This window comes from Bombina bombina, chromosome 6 (assembly GCF_027579735.1).
Source record: "Bombina bombina isolate aBomBom1 chromosome 6, aBomBom1.pri, whole genome shotgun sequence".
Lineage (NCBI taxonomy): Eukaryota > Metazoa > Chordata > Amphibia > Anura > Bombinatoridae > Bombina > Bombina bombina.
Window position 1 is genome coordinate 262,710,450 of NC_069504.1, and position 13,621 is coordinate 262,724,070.

General features: G+C 39.6%; 1 protein-coding gene across 5 annotated transcripts in view; it reads left to right on the forward strand.

Annotated features, from left to right (window-relative positions):
• CPSF6 (cleavage and polyadenylation specific factor 6) overlaps positions 1-13,621 on the forward strand; it is an 86,450-nt gene that overhangs the window by 40,008 nt on the left and 32,821 nt on the right. The gene's annotated exons all lie outside the window — the stretch shown is intronic.

Here is a 13,621-nt window from a genome sequence, read left to right on the forward strand (position 1 = left end):
AGGCACAGTGTGGGGATTAAAGGGTGAGGGAAAAAGGTCAGCAGCAACTCCTCTTCATGTAAGCACAGAGACTCCAAATAAAAATGCAAAAACTCTTTATTGAAGAAACCAAAAGCGTGAGACACAGCTCACAAAAAATCAGGAACAGAGATCCAGTAATGCAAAGAACGGCAAACATGTTTCGTGGGGGGCCTCCACGCTTGTTCACTGCTGTTGATTACACACACTGGATACGCCTTTTAAAGGCAAATACTCAAATCAAATTTCAAACATATGTGATGTTAACCCTTCCTGTTTATATTAAGTGGTTTAATACGCATTATTATGACATGAAAAAAGGCCAATATAAATAAAAATATAATAATGTTAAAAATTATATTATTTATATTGGCCTTTTTTCATGTCATAATAATGCGTATTAAACCACTTAATATAAACAGGAAGGGTTAACATCACATATGTTCTAAATTTGATTTGAGTATTTGCCTTTAAAAGGCGTATCCAGTGTGTGTAATCAACAGCAGTGAACAAGTGTGGAGGCCCCCCACAAAACATGTTTGCCGTTCTTTGCATTACTGTATCTCTGTTCCTGATTGTTTGTGAGCTGTGTCTCACGCTTTTGGTTTTATGTTACACCACCTTCAATAAAGACTTTGCATTTTTATTTGGAGTCTCTGCTTACATGAAGAGGAGTTGCTGCGGACCTTTTTCCCTCACCTGTGATCCTGTTTGGCGTTCTAACTGCATTTATGCCAAAGGACGCTGTCTGGGTGCACCCTCGTTCTGGAGCAGGCTACAGCTGACATGTGCACACCCCGAAGATACGCTGCCGTGGATGTCGTGGGGTTGGTGAGCGCCGTAGATCTATGTGTGTGTTGGGGATGCAGCACACCTGTAAAAAGCTGACTCGAAAATATCACCTAAACATCTCTGTTAAAAAGGAAGATATATTTCCTCAAAATGTCCTAAGTATTCAAACCCCATTGCTAAGGACTTTAAGCAGCAAATCCGTATGTCTGTCCCGGGACAGGCAAGGGAGTGAGCTTCGTGCATACTCATGTTATTTCTCTATTCAGTTTATGGAAGTTTACTATGGAATCTTATGAGAGTTAAGTCATTTCCTCATGAGATCACAGTAAGAGTTAATGACCTCAGCACTGTTGATGCTGATTGCCTGCATTTGAGTTCATTTTTTTTTTTTTTTTTTTTTTTTTTTTTTTACCTGCAGCTGTACAGCAGCTGAAGTATAACTTTTTACACAGGACTTACTCTGGTGAGCTGAGGAAATTGTGAGGTAAAATATGTTCCTTTTTTACATAGAGATGCTCAGGTGATATTTTCCTGTCGGCTTTTTACAGTTAAACTGCATCAGTTTCAAGTGATTTAGCATATGAGTATTATGTCCCTTTGTTATTATAAGGTTACCTTTTAGGTTATGGACAGATTGAGAGCAAAGTTGTTAAAACCTGTATTCTTGCTCACTGATTTAGGATATTTATTTTGTACCGATGAAGTTACTCATAGTGGAGCAACAAAAGCTAAATGGCATGTTGGGTTGGGAAGAGGCAAGATTACAATGGTGAAACACATATCTGTAGAAATCCAGAATTACTTTTTATTAACTTCATCAAGAGAATTGATTTTTTTCATTAAACATATGAGCTGATTGTAGCTAACGTTAGAATGGTACGTTCATGGGTGTTTTATTTATTTATGCCAGGGCTCAACTGCCATGTTTCCATGGTGAATTTAAAAATGGGCTTGGTGCCTAGACATGTGAGCCCTAATATTGCTCCAACAAATTGTCTTTTGAAAAGCCAGGTGCATTTTAAAAACTGCATTTATGCCAAAGGCTTCTAGCATAATGTTTTAAATTGCACACACTGTGATGGAAATTCCAATAATGTTGCTGATCGATTAAAGCAAAATTCTGGCAGCCACTTTTTATTGCAACCTAAAATATGAGTCTGTATCAGCAGGCTGTGAGGCCATCGCACCATAATCCCAGGTAAGTAAGCAATAGACATGCATGTTTCTGACAAAAAGTGGCATGAATTTGTTTCCTAACTATATTAATGAGGATTCTACTAGTAGTTCTGATTAATAATCATGTTAAAAACTTTAATATTCTAGATAATGTGGTTAGTGTTAAGGCTATAAGAAAACTATAGTATGAAACAATTTTACTTTAATGTATAGATTATTATTTTTTTAACAGATGGTTTATAACATGAGAACATAGCTAAATAGTTGTACACATGTGCTTCCAAATGAAACCATTGCTGGATGTTAGTAATACACATACATACAGGGGTGGAAAAAATATCAAAATAGTTTTACCAGTCACAGAAATAGTCAACTGAAAATTAAACACTGTGTGTTAATGAAAGTATTTATTTTTGTTACAAACATTTTTATTTGTTTTGATGTCCAGTTTAAAAAAAGACTCTTAAAGGGATACTGAATGTAAAAAATGTTACATAATTCTGCACTCCCCAGAGCAGAAACGAGCTACATTTAGTTCAATAGCATGATCGGGCACGCTGTGATTAGACAGCACACCTGTGACTCGCTTTTGAAAAGAAGACTGGATCATAAGAGGCTGTGAGGAAAGCAAGGTAAGTATAACTTTGGATGGATTAAATCTTGCAAATCTTTTTTTTCCATCTAAAGGGAAGGAGAGTCCACTGATTCATTTATCACTTGTGGGAATTAAGAACCTGGCAACTAGGAGGAGGCAAAGACACCCCAGGCAAAGGCTTAAATACCTCCCTCATCCCCCAGTCATTCTTTGCCTTTTGCCACAGGAGGTTGGCAGAGAAGTGTCGGAAGATTCTGAGTAGTCTCTTATGGAGGGTAGTACGCTTCGCAATGAAAGTGAATTTTTAGTGTTTAAAGATTTTTATTGAGCATCAAACAGAAATATACAGCAAGTATTCTCATTGACATAAAAGATAAAAACATGCACATTTACGTGGAGAGAACCTCTTTTTGTTTTTAACAAGGCCTGTGGTTACAATACAATAGGGCAATATTCCCAACAAAAGGGAAAAGGGCATTCCATATACAGGACCATGTTACAAAGATATTGCTCATTTTTATATTAAGGAGTAATACTACAGAAAAGTCCCAACAGGGGACCTAAGATATTGCCAGAAAACAGTCGGTAAATATCCACAGTAATGTGTAGAATGTAGTATGTGAATGGTACGTGGATAAAGCATACTCTGTAATGTATTTAATAGAAGAGACAGAAAAAGGAAAGAAAGAAGAGGATAGGGGAGATTGAGAGAGCGAAAGAGGGTGGGAGTGGAAGGAAGAGAAAAAAAAAGTGAATTTTTAAGTAGTCCTGTCAGCCTCTCAGTGAGAGCATGGGTGAAAGTTAGAGTCCGGAGATGCAGGGGAAGTTCTTCTGCGAAACCATCCCGACTCATATTAACAGCTCTTTAAGCAATAGGTGTTGACGCATTTCGCTGCCTGCTTTTCTTCTCTAAGTCCATGTCAGGAGCGACGCTACTAACGTGTCACACTTGAAGGGCTGTGTTCCTGTTCCACAGCGTTGATTCTGGTAAGATTGTTTCATTATATATTTATGTGATAACTAGGACTGCACAATTAATTGCGGTTACGGTTTTAAACCGCAATTAATCGCCTCGGTTTAAAAACCGCAAGAGTGCGCAATTTTTAACCTCGCCCATAAGTGACATCACTCGCCCCATGTTAACAGGCTTAGCGGCGACTAAAGAGAAGATCCTGAGCGCACACGTGACGTATCTTTTCCTCTGAGCAGTCAGTGTTCCTGGGATGGTCCCAGGGAGGAGGGGCGGGACATAGACTGGGAAGGTGTCGTCTCTAGCAGGTGATTGGTGGACTGGTGTTACTGTAGCATGAGAGTGGCCCATCGGAAGTTAGTACCGACACCGGCTTTTTCATTACAGACGGTGCTGTGGGATAATTATACTTCCTGTTCTGTCACTACAGTTCCTGTGAGCCCTACGTCTTCACATCTGAGGGAAAATATTAACTTGTTCTAATGTTTAAAATGCACTGAGGTCCCTGGGAGGCAGCTGAGAGGCTAAAACGCTAATAAAGTACCACTTTAATATGCACTGTTTTAATTTGAAATAGTATTTTCTAACCTGCCTCCCAGGGACCTCAGTGCATTTTAAACAGAACAAGTTAATATTTTCCCTCAGATGTGAAGATGTGGGGGTCACAGGAACTGTAGTGACAGAACAGGAAGTATCATGATCCATCCCACAGCACTGCCTGTAATGAAAGACGACGTAGTGTCAATGCTAAATTTTGATGGGCTCTTTTTGTCCCTTTCATGCAGATAAGTCTCAGCACCAGCAGCCTTCCGCAAAATCTGAGCAATCCAAGGGACCTTGGAAGCCAGCAAACTCTTGGAATAAGTCCAAGCAGAACAAGAAGCCAGCTGAGTCAGTCGGCATGAAGGGGTGGCACCCGACCCTTCCTTGGGCCAGGTAGGGGGCAGACTATCTCTCTTTGCGGGGGCCTGGAGGGGAGACGTTACAGACCCTTGGGTCCTGGAAGTCGTCGCCCAGGGGTACAGGATATGTTTCAAATCATATCTGCCGAGAGGCAGGTTCCTCCTGTCAAACATCTCTTCAAAACCATAGAAGAGAGACGCCTTCCTGGGATGTGTGAGGGATCTCTCATTTCTCGGGATAATTGTCTCAGTTCCTCCGGCAGAAAGAGGTCTGGGGTATTATTCAAACCTCTTCTTGGTCCCAAAGAAGGAGGGCACGTTTCGTCCAATTCTGGACCTTAAGGCCCTAAGTTTTTGTCAGTCCCATCGTTCAAGATGGAGACGATCAGGTCAATTTTGCCTCTGGTTCAAGAGGGGCAATTTATGACTATAGACCTAAAGGATGCTTACCTTCATGTACCAATCCACAAGGATCACTTCAAATTTCTAAGGTTCGCCTTCCTGGACCAGCATTTCCAGTTTGTGGCCCTTCCGTTTGGTCTGGTGACATCCCCAAGAGCCTTTACAAAGGTTCTGGGAGCTCTTCTCGCAGTAGCGAGAGCCAGGGGGATTGCAGTGGCTCCGTATCTGGATAATATGTCATTCCATTTGCCAGGTTTCATCTCAGACCTCTGCAGCTGTGCATGTTGAGACAATGGAACGGCGATCATTCAGATTTATCCCAACAGATATCTCTAGACAGAACGGTGAGGGAGGCCCTGTCTTGGTGGACCCGACCGGGTCAGTTGTCCCAGGGGACTTCCTTCCTGAGACCATCCTGGGAGATTGTAACCACGGATGCGAGTCTATCAGGATGCCGAGCCATTTGGTGTGCCAGAATAAGGTCAAGGTATACAGGATTTTGAGCTTTCTCCAGGATGATCTGGATAAGGGTCTTGCCGCTAGTTCCTTAAGGGGAGAGATCTCCGCTTTATCGGTACTGTTGCATAAGAAGCTCGCAGAGCTTCCTGATATTCAGACCTTTGTTCAGGCTCTGGTTAGGATTAGACCGTTTTTCAGAAATCCGGCTCCTCCCTGGAGCTTTAACTTGGTGCTTAAGGTCTTGGGCTCCGTTTGAGCCTATGCATGCCCTGGTCCTGTTGTTATTGGCTATCACATTGGCACAGATAGTATCTGAGTTGGCGGCCTTACAAATTGAGCCTCCTTACTTGGTTTTTCATGCTGACAAGGCCGTTTTGCGAACTGGTTTGGGATCTCTTCTCAAGGTAGTGTTGAGTCGTAACATTAACCAGGAGATAGTGGTTCCTTCCTTGTGTCCTAACCCTTCGTCCTCGGAGAGGTTACTTCATAATCTGGATGTGGTTTGGGCCTTTAAGTTTGATCTGCAAGCCACAAAGGAATTCAGACGGACGTCGTCCTTATTCGTTGACTTTTCTGGAAGGGGCAGAGGGCCTCTGCAACTTTATCTTTTTGGTTGAGGAGTATGATCCGTCTGGCTCAGCGGGACACAAGCCTCCTCAGAGGATTACGGCTCACTCTACTATAGCTGTGGCCTCTTCTTGGGGCTTTAAGAATGAGGCTTCTATGGAGCAGATTTGTAAGGCGGCAACCTAGTCTTCCTTGCATACTTTGCAAAATTTTACAAGTTTGACGTTTTTGCTTCGGCGGAAGCAGCTTTTGGGAGAGAGGCTCTACCAGCTGTGGTGCCCTCAGTATAGGGTCCGCCTCCTTTCCTCCCGTTTTCTTCATTCCGTGTCCTCTAGAGCTTCGGTATTTGTTCCCACAATTGATGAATGAAGCAGTGGATTCTCCTCCCCCTTAGATGGAAAACATAAATTATGCTTACCTGATAATTTCATTTCCATCGTGGGGAGGAGAGTCCACTGCACCCGCCCATTCTCCGGTGGGCAGACCCAAATTTATCTTTTGTTCTTCTGGCACCATTTATAACCTGACATTTATCCTACTGTTACTTGTTCCCTTGGCAGAATGACTGGGGGGTGGGGAAGGTATTTAAGTCTTTGGCTGGGGTGTTTTTGCCGCCTCCTGGTGGCCAGGTTATAAATTCCCATAAGTGATGAATGAAGCAGTGGACTCTCCTCCTCCCCACGAAGGAAATGAAATTATCTGGTAAGCATAATTTGTTTTTGTTCCCCCCCCCCCCTCCAAGGTGCTGCTTAAATGTTACATCATTCTTCACTATTTGCAGAATTATGTAACTTTTGTTTACGTTTGCTGTCCCCTTTAGATATGTTTTACACCTTTTGCTTTTACAAATGGGCTCCAAAACTGATCAAGCAAACTGTAAAGTTAAAGGATTAGAGATTTGCAAAAGACACCCCAGCCTCTTTAGAGAAGTTATGTTTTTTTATGGTGCAATTAATGGAAAAAGGCAAAAAAAGTTTGTATTTTTTTAGTTTAAAGGGACATGAAACCATTGTTAAGTATGCCACAAATGTTAAAGATTATACATTACCTTCATTTATCTGTTCAGCCTCTGTTGCCTGCAATTTTCTTTTGAAAATGACTTTTCCAAACCCACCATGGGACGCATTATAAGTCCTATGACTGTGGGCTACCTAGGTAATGCATTCGGGAGAGTGCGTGGACATGGACAAGTGCATTGAGAGGCAATGTTATTGATGCCTTCACCCTCTCTGTGAGAGAACGCTGCATCGCATCAATGGGACCGAATTTGCATGCCTTATAACTGACAAGGTAATCAGATAGGCCTCTATCCTAGTAATGTGCATGCAAGTCAGTCACTGCACTAGTGATAATCTTGAATTGGATAAATTGTTACGATTGGCCTCATTACTTTTAATGGGCTCAGCCTTTCCTTGGAGGGCTGTCATAGGAGAAGGCATAATTAAATTTAAAGAAATGTTTCTGTACAAATGAGTTTTATTTTTTTTTAAATAAAGTAAATGCATTTTAATGGCATTACAATTCAGTATCTGTTTTAGCAATGTCTCTTAACCCCTTCCTGCCGGGACTTATTTGTCTACATCGGAACAAAGTTCTGATGTGAACAAATAAGTAAATGTTGAAATTACGTGATTGTTCATGCAATTTCAATGATGGATCGGGTCAGGGGGAGTGCTTATGACGCTAGGCACGCCCTCTAGCCCATGATCCAATTTAGGAAGTGGCTATGGCTTCGGAATGTCCTAACGGCGACAAAGGGTTAAATGGAAACCATTTTATTTATTTATTTTAAAGGCTTTAATAATTTCTCAAAATGATTGTTACAAAATATACATTATTTTTGCTTACTTTTCCTGTGATTTATTTCTGAAAAAATTTGATTTTCGTTTACCGCAAGGGTCTTTCTTGCATAGTTAAAAATGTTTAACCCTGCAACACATAAGAGACACTTTAAGGGATCGCTGTGGATTTTTTGCAATGCATTGCTTAATTGCTGATGTACATTAGGCATATGCACAAGTGTATGTATGTACATGTCACACATGAATTGGCTATGCCTTGCTGTGAAAAGCTAATAAAATGCACTGAGATAAGAGGTGACCTAGGTTTAGCCTTCAACAAAGAATGCCAAGAGAATAAAGCAAATTTAATGATAAAAGTAAATTGAAAAGTTGTTTAAAGGGACAGTTTAGTCAAAATTAAACTTTCAAGATTCAGATAGGGCATGCAATTTTAAACAATTTGCAATTTTCTTTTATCATGCTTTGTTCTCTTTATATTTATTTTTTGTTGAAAGCTAAACCTATGTAGGCTCATATGCTAATTTCCAAGCCCTTGAAGGCCGCCTCTTTATCTCAGTTAATTTTGCCACTTTTGTTTTGCTTTTACTAAAAACAGATGATTGAAATTAATTTAGGGTACTTAAATTAATAATATTGTGCTCAAACATATATAGAAAGCACTGCTTGGAAAACATATGTAGCTAACAAAGGATTTGATCGTAATTATTTAGAAAATGTATAGCATTATCTACAAAAATCCCAATAGACTGTAATATATGTTAACATATATTTAAATATGTTTGTATTTGGTTAAAGGACCAGTAAATACAGTAGATTTGCATAATCAACAAATACATGATAACAAGGCAATGCAATAGCACTTAGTCTGAACTTCAAATGAGTAATAGATTACTTTTTCTGACAATTTTAAGTTATTTCTATTTCCACTCCCCTTGAACCATGTGACAGGCATCAGCCAATCACAAATGCATATACGTATATTCTGTGAATTCTTGCACATGCTCAGTATTAGCTGGTGATTCAAAAAGTGTAAATAGTGTAAATATAAAAAGACTGCACATTTTGTTAATGGAAGTGAATTGGAAAGTTGTATACAACTGAATGTTCTATCTGAATCATTAAATTTTCATTTTGACTTGAGTGTCCCTTTAAGAACTTAGAATGATTAAATAGTTTGAACATTATAATTAGAAAAGCTGTGAAATTGTAATTAAATATATTTTAGAAGTGAGCGTGCACTACTGTATTTCTTCAGTGTAAGATCTTTTAATTTGAGATGTCATCCATTTGATGTCTTAAACATCTTATAATATGCCACTGCATCTTTCCAATAGCCGTGTGTGCTAATTCATTCTGCAGACCTATTGTTTCTCAACTCCAGCCCTCAGGCCAAATCATAAGGTAATCTGTGGCTATTGTGTTTTTTTTTTTTTAATACAACAATAAAACAGACTGTTTCTCCAACATTGGTGTGTCCGGTCCACGGCGTCATCCTTACTTGTGGGAATATCTCTTCCCCAACAGGAAATGGCAAAGAGTCCCAGCAAAGCTGGCCATATAGTCCCTCCTAGGCTCCGCCCACCCCAGTCATTCTCTTTGCCGTTGCACAGGCAACATCTCCACGGAGATGGTTAAGAGTTTTTTGGTATTTCTTCTGCTAGAAGAGTTTCAGAGTTATCTGCTCTGCAGTGTTCTCCGCCCTATCTGGTGTTCCATGCAGATAAGGTGGTTTTGCGTACTAAGCCTGGTTTTCTTCCAAAGGTTGTTTCTAACAAGAATATTAACCAAGAGATAGTTGTACCTTCTTTATGTCCGAATCCAGTTTCAAAGAAGGAACGTTTGTTACACAATTTGGACGTAGTCCGTGCTCTAAAATTCTATTTAGAAGCTACAAAAGATTTCAGACAAACATCTTCTTTGTTTGTTGTCTATTCTGGTAAAAGGAGAGGTCAAAAAGCGACTTCTACCTCTCTTTCCTTTTGGCTTAAAAGCATCATCCGATTGGCTTATGAGACTGCCGGACGGCAGCCTCCTGAACGAATCACAGCTCACTCCACTAGGGCTGTGGCTTCCACATGGGCCTTCAAGAAACGAGGCTTCTGTTGACCAGATATGTAAGGCAGCAACTTGGTCTTCACTGCACACTTTTGCCAAATTTTACAAATTTGATACTTTTGCTTCTTCAGAGGCTATTTTTGGGGAGAAAGGTTTTGCAAGCCGTGGTGCCTTCCGTTTAGGTAACCTGATTTGCTCCCTCCCTTCATCCGTGTCCTAAAGCTTTGGTATTGGTTCCCACAAGTAAGGATGACGCCGTGGACCGGACACACCATTGTTGGAGAAAACAGAATTTATGCTTACCTGATAAATTACTTTCTCCAACGGTGTGTCCGGTCCATGGCCCGCCCTGGTTTTTTAATCAGGTCTGATGAATTATTTTCTCTAACTACAGTCACCACGGTACCATATGGATTCTCCTATATTTTTCCTCCTGTCCGTCGGTCGAATGACTGGGGTGGGCGGAGCCTAGGAGGGACTATATGGCCAGCTTTGCTGGGACTCTTTGCCATTTCCTGTTGGGGAAGAGATATTCCCACAAGTAAGGATGACGCCGTGGACCGGACACACCGTTGGAGAAAGTAATTTATCAGGTAAGCATAAATTCTGTTTTTATATCCCTTTAAACTGGAATTTACTGCTTATCCTCACTGGCTAATAAACCAGTTTCCTCTGCTTTACTAGTGAGTCGGACATACCACTGCTGGTAGGACAATAAAATACAGATTTGTTTAAGGTTTTAAAATGAGACAAATACATTTTTAAATATTCCTTTTTATTAATCTGGATGTTGCTGTAATGCCTTTTTAATGGTTCTTGATGACTGGAAATTAGACATCACTGCAAACACTCCTATTTGAGAAGCTACTGTTTCTCTTCAGAGGCTTGTGATGTAAATCTTTAGTTAGTTATATTATTCTATAAACGTTATTTCAGTGCAACTGCAACATGACTGCTACAATACTTTCCAAAGTAGATTATATTGTGTAGCTTTTTAGTATTTGTCAGTGTGTTTTCATTCAAGTACAATTTGCCAGTTAAAGTGATGGTAAATCCTAGCGTTTGTGAAACGCTAGGATTTACCATTGGAACAAATAAAGGGGACTTTCATTCATGAAGTATAAAATACTTCATTCTGAAAACTCCTTCATTTGTTTGCAGTGTTCACTGCACACGGCAGAACGCTATTTGGCTGAGAGGTGTCATTTCCACTTCCATAGCCAAAAGCCATGCAGGAAATCCTGCTTGGTGCCAGCTTGCGCCAGTATTCCTGCACAGCTATTGGCTTAGAGGTGGAAACATCACCTCTCAGCCAAATAGCGTTTTGCCGTTGACTGCCTTAGCAGCTCAGTGCACCGAACGCTGCAAACAAATGAGCTTTCAGAATTAAAGGGACACTGAACCCAAACATTTTCTTTCGTGATTCAGATAGAGCATGCAATTTTAAGCAACTTTCTAATTTACTCCTATTATCAAATTATCTTCAGTATCTTTATTTGAAATGTAAGATTAGATGCCGGCCCATTTCTTTCATGTAATTGGCAAGAGTCCATGAGCTAGTGACGTATGGGATATACATTCCTACCAGGAGGGGCAAAGTTTCCCAAACCTCAAAATGCCTATAAATACACCCCCCACCACACCCACAATACAGTTTTTACAAACTTTGCCTCCTATGGAGGTGGTGAAGTAAGTTTGTGCTAGATTTCTACGTTGATATGTGCTTCTCAGCATGCTGAAGCCCTGTTTCCTCTCAGAGTGCAGTGAATGACAGAGGGATGTGAAGGGAGTATTACCTATTGAATGCAATGGTCATCCTAACGGGGATCTATTTAATAGGTTCTCTGTTATCGGTCATAGAGATTCTTCTCCTACCTCCTTTTTCAGATCGACGATATACTATTATATACCATTACCTTTACTGATTCTCGTTTCAGTACTGGTTTGGCTATCTGCTATATGTAGATGAGTGTCTTTTGGTAAGTATGTTTTCTTTTATTTAAGACACTCGGCTATGGTTTGGCACTTTATATGTAAAGTTCTAAATATATGTTTTATACTTATATTTGCCATGATTCAGGTTAATCAGTATTTCCTTTTTACAGACTGTCAGTTTCATTTTTGGGAAATGCATATGAATAAATTTTTTCTTACCTGAAAATTTTTTAAATTGTGTTTCTTTCTAAATTGCGGGCTGTTAGGCTCGCGGGAGCGCAAAATGCCATAATTTATTGCGTAATTTTTGGCGCGAGAATTACGTTTGTTGGCGTTATGACGTAATTTCCGGCGTCTTAGTTGGCGCCGAGAGTTTTCACATAGTTGCGTCATCTATGACGCTCGTGTTTGTTGCAGACGTTTTTGGCGCCAAAAAATATTTTGTCAATTGTGGGCGTCATACTTGGCGCCAGATTTTTTTACATTATTTAAGTCATTTCTTTTTGCTTCTGGTTTCCAGAGGCTTATTCTGTTTGCATTTTTTTTTTCCTATTCCTGAATCTGTCATATAAGGAAATTGATAATTTTGCTTTATATGTTGTTTTTTTTTCTATTTACATATTGCAAGATGTCTCAAACTGACCCTGTCTCAGAATCTACTTCTGGAAAGCTGCTGCCTGATGTCGGTTCTACCAAAGCTAAGTGCATTTGTTGTAAACTTGTGGTAACTGTTCCTCCGGCTGTAGTTTGTGTTATCATGATAAACTTTCAAAAGCAGACAATATTTCCATTAGTAGTAATCCATTACCTGTTGTTGTTCCTTCAACATCTAATGTTCAGGATATTCCTGTTAATGTGAGAGAATTTGTTTCTAATTCTATTCAGAAGGCTCTGTCTGTTATACCACCTTCTAATAAAATAAAAAGGTCTTTTAAAACTTCTCATAAATTCGAAGAATTTTTAAATGACCAACAGCATTCTGATTTTTCTACCTCTGATGAGGATCTATCTGGTTCAGAAGATTCTGCCTCAGATATTGACACTGACAAAACTTCATATTTATTTAAAATGGAGTATATTTGTTCTTTATTAAGAGGTGTTGATTGCATTAGATATGGAGGAGACTAGTCCTCTTTATTAAAACCAGTAAACGTTTAAATTCAGTTTTTAAACCTCATGTAGTTATTCCAGAGGTTTTTCCAGTTCCTGATGCTATTTCAGATGTAATTTTTAGGGAATGGAATAGTCTTGGGTACTTCATTTACTCCTTCTCCAAGGTTTAAGACGCTGTACCCTTTGCCGACTGATAGATTGGAGTTTTGGAAAAGATCCCCAAAGTTGATGGGGCTATCTCTACTCTTGCTAAGCATACTACTATTCCTATGGCGGATAGTACTTCTTTTAAAGATCCTTTTTTTTTTTTTTTTTTTTTTTTAAATCTTTATCGAAAGAAGGCTTATTTATGTTCAGTTCATCTTCTTAGACCTGCTATTTCTTTGGCTGATGTTGCTGCGGCTTCAACTTTTTGGTTGTAAACTTTAGCGCAACAAGTACCAGATCCTAATGTGTATAGCATTGTTAAGCTAATTCAACATGCTAATAATTTCACTTGTGAGGCCATTTTGGATATCATTAGAATTGATGTCAGATATGTCTTTTTAGCTATTTTAGCTAGAAGAGCTTTTTGTCTTAAATCCTGGAATGTAGATATGACTAATAAGTCAACGTTGCTATCTCTTTCTTTCCAAGGTAATAAATTATTTGGTTCTCAGTTGGATTCTATCATTTCAACTGTTACTGGGGGGAAGGGAGCCTTTTTGACTCATGATAAAAAAATCTAAGGGGCTGCTAACCGTTTTCGTTCCTTTCGTCAGAATAAGGAACAGAAACCTGACCCTTCCCCTAAAGGAACGGTTTCCAATTGGAAGCCTTCTCCAGTCTGGAATAA